Genomic DNA, 3,838 nt, shown 5'->3' with positions numbered 1-3,838 from the left:
GCGCGAGTTGCGTCGTCAAACGACTCCACCACTTTCAAAACCAAAAACAAGTATTTTCTAATTTTTATTCCTCCTAAAATGTAAGTTGAATCTTCAGGATCCAGCTACATACATAAGCATATTAAAATTTTCGTAAAATACATAAAATAAGGAAATATTCGATAAGCAAGCATTAAATTCGGCAAAATGAAATCAAATGCCATATTTATTTTAAGATTAAGATATTTAAGATATGCCGGGGTCGTTGATGCTGAGGGAATGTCAAGTCAACAGCAACGGCTTTGAGGTAAATTTAACAAATAAGATTTTTATAAGAGAATAAAATAATTAATAATAAACTGGACAGCAAGCCGCAGAGTACGGTAAATTAGCCGGAGTTTTATTATTCAAACGAAAGATATGTAATTTCCGATTAAATTGCAAAATACATAAATAAGGAAATATTCATAAGCTTAAGCATTAAATTCCTTTAAAAATGAAATCAAATGCCACTGTTATTTAAGATTAAGATATTTAAGATATGCCGGGTCGTTGATGCTGAGGAATGTCAAGTCAGCACAACGGCTTCAAGTAAATGTAGCAAATAAGATTTGTATAAAGAATAAGAGAATTAATAATAAACTGGACGGCAAGCCGCACTGTACGGTAAACCGGAGTTTTATTATTCAAACGAAAGATATGTATTTGCGATAAATTACATATCATATCGTAATTCACGCGATTCAACAAAATTAGTACAAAAATGTCACGTGACCCAAAGTACATGAAAAAAAAGTTGGTCCACGGTCTGCATATTTATCCTTGAAATGTTGATGGATCGGTAAAAATAAAAAAAAATCTTGTAAAATGAAGTTGTAGTTGTAGTCTGTCGAGCCGAATTTTTTAATTTCGAAAAATTTTCCAACTACGGAATTTAGAAAAAAAGTATGCGTTTTACGTCATAAATGTCACACTTTAATTATGTTTATAAAATTTTTTAATAAAAATATCGAAAATCCGGCTCGACAAGACTATAGAGAAAACATTTTCGAATATTCTAAAAAAAAATCGCATCAAAAAATGTTAAAAACTGTATGAGTTATCCTGCAGACCATGCAGGGAAAAGTAGTTTCGAGAAAAACGGGTGTAAGCTTTTATGTGCCTCAAACGAAGGACAGCTACCTGTGTGCATTAAACTCTCGTCGGGCTGTCTGATTTTCTACCATAACTTTGTATCAATGGGGAATTTTTACAATCAACTTTCACAGAAATACACCTAAAACTATAAAGAATAATAACCTATAAAAAATCAATTTTGTGAAAATTGTGGACAACAATATTAGTGTATTACTCAGTTAAAAAATGGCATCAAGTCGATGTAAAAATGGTGTTGATTCATTCTGTTTTATTTCCGTGAATTTATTAAAGTTAGAAGTAAAAAATTTGCTTTGTCAACAAATTTTAAACTTTACGAAGCCTATGAAGCCTATTTTAACCTAAAAGTCAGTAATCAAAATGAAAATTGGGTACCTCACTTCGCTTGTGTTAATTGTAAAAACACTTTAGAAGGGAAGAAATCAAAACTAATGATTTTTAAAATTGTAGAGCAAATTTAAATTACATCCTTGTAATTTTGTTATTTCTAGCATGGTATCGAGGAGAAAATCGACACATGAATTTTGCGGTGCCAAGGATTTGGAGAAAACCTAGTGATTATTTCCATGACTGTTACTTTTGTATGGTTAACTCAAGTAAGCGTCGATCTGGTGAAAATGCAGAAACAATTTTTTATCCAGATATTCCTTCATTATCATCTCCGATACCTCATGATGATTTGCCTGTGCCGGTACGTTCAAGATCAGATAGCTCAGAAGTTCAACCGTCACAAAGTTCAACAGGATCCAGTGCACCACTAACCAACATTGATGGTAGTGATTTCATAACAAAGTCGCAAAGTTTTGGGCCACATTTTATTAGCTCAAGTGAATTTGATGATTTGGTGCGAGATCTGAACTTACCCAAAAGTAAAGCAGAAATATTAGGTTCACGATTAAAGCAATGGAACTTACTTGAAGATGATGTAAATATAACTGATCAAAGAGAGCGTCATAAAACTTTTTCATGTTTTTTCACAAAAGAAGCCGGTATTTGTTACTGCAATAACGTAACTGATTTATTTAATGAAATTGGAATACCATTCGTAGCATCTGAATGGCGGCTTTTTATCGATAGCTCTTCGAAAAGCTTAAAAGCAGTTCTGCTCCATAACGGAAATGTATTGCCAAGTCTTCCTCTAGCACACTCTGTATTGTTGAAATAAAGTTAGGATAGTATAAAAATCATACTAGAAAAATTAAAATACACAGAAAACCAATGGCCAGTAATCGGTGATTTTAAAATGGTTGGTTTTCTTATGGGAATGCAAGGTAGATTTACAAAATACCCTTGTCACCTTTGTTTATGGGACAGCAGAGCTGACTCAGTAAATTATCAGCAGCGTAAATGGCCTGATCGCGTCGAATTTAAGATTGGAAAACATAACGTAAAGTCGGAACCAATCGTAGAGCCCGAAAATATTTTAATGCCACCGCTACATACAAAATTAGGGTTAATGAAGCAATTTGTAAAAGCACTGGGTCCAAACTCTGAAGCGTTCGAATATTTAAGGGGCTTTTTCCCGAAATTATCTGAAGCTAAAGTTAAAGCAGGTATTTTCGTAAGACCGCAAATAAAACAAATAATGAAGAGTGATGACTTTACGAAGCTTCTCAATGCTCGTGAAAAACGAGCCTGCGAAAGTTTTAAAGCAGTAGTTGGTGGTTTTCTGGGAAATCATCGAGCTAGTAACTATGCAGAATTGGGTAAAAAAATACTTAAAAGCTTCAAAATTATGGGCTGCAGAATGTCTCTTAAATTTCATGTGCTACATTCTCATCTGGAAGAATTTAAAGACAACATGGGGGCCTACTCCGAGGAGCAAGGAGAACGTTTTCACCAAGATGTGATGGACTTTGAACGTCGATATCAAGGGCAGTACAACGAGAATATGATGGGAGATTATATTTGGGGTTTAATACGAGAGAGCTCATATGAGCATAAAAGAAATACCAAAAATATTCACTTTTAGACAGTAATTTCTTTTTATTTTACATTTATATATTATTGTTTATCACACATCTTCAATAAAAACAACTCTTGTATCTAAAAAAAGTTATATAATTATAATCTATAGTGAAATTTTAGAAAAAATATAAAAATCAGTCATTTCTGCTTAAAAATCGAAAAATTGCTCTAAGTTCTACAAAAGCAAACTTTAACTGGAAAAAAAATTGTTTCCTTATTTTTGTCATAGGAGAAACTAAAATTTAACATGTAGATGTCAGACCCAAAAATCGTGTTGACCTGTGTAATGACTCTATAATATTGCCGATTGAGTGAAACATTTTAGCTAACTTTATTTTTGAAGAAATATTGAACAAAATTTAATTGTTAAATTTGGCATTGATAGGTTTTCAGTTCATGCTTCAGTACTTGCACGAGCTGAGTTTTATAAGCCCGCAAATCAAGATCTTTCAGCTAATACTTCTATCAAGTAGTTAGACCCAGCCCCAGTTATTGCGCCTGATGACGATGACTCAATGGACCCTCTAGAGTAAACGTGGGCCGTAACCGATCCATCTTTGATAGAATACTTGAAAAAAAACGTAAGAAGCCCTACAATGAACAAATATAAATGATCACTCTGTGTCAATTTAGTCATGTCCATTTGTACGTCCGCTGTCTGTGTTTTTGTTTGTCTATGGATATGCAAACTAGTCCCTCAGATTTGAGGTATCGATCAGAAATTTCGCACACGTAC

Source organism: Bactrocera tryoni, chromosome 2 (genome assembly GCF_016617805.1).
Source record: "Bactrocera tryoni isolate S06 chromosome 2, CSIRO_BtryS06_freeze2, whole genome shotgun sequence".
NCBI classification, from domain to species: domain Eukaryota; kingdom Metazoa; phylum Arthropoda; class Insecta; order Diptera; family Tephritidae; genus Bactrocera; species Bactrocera tryoni.
The sequence above is the reverse complement of the archived record's forward strand: the minus strand, read 5'-3'. Positions refer to the sequence as shown.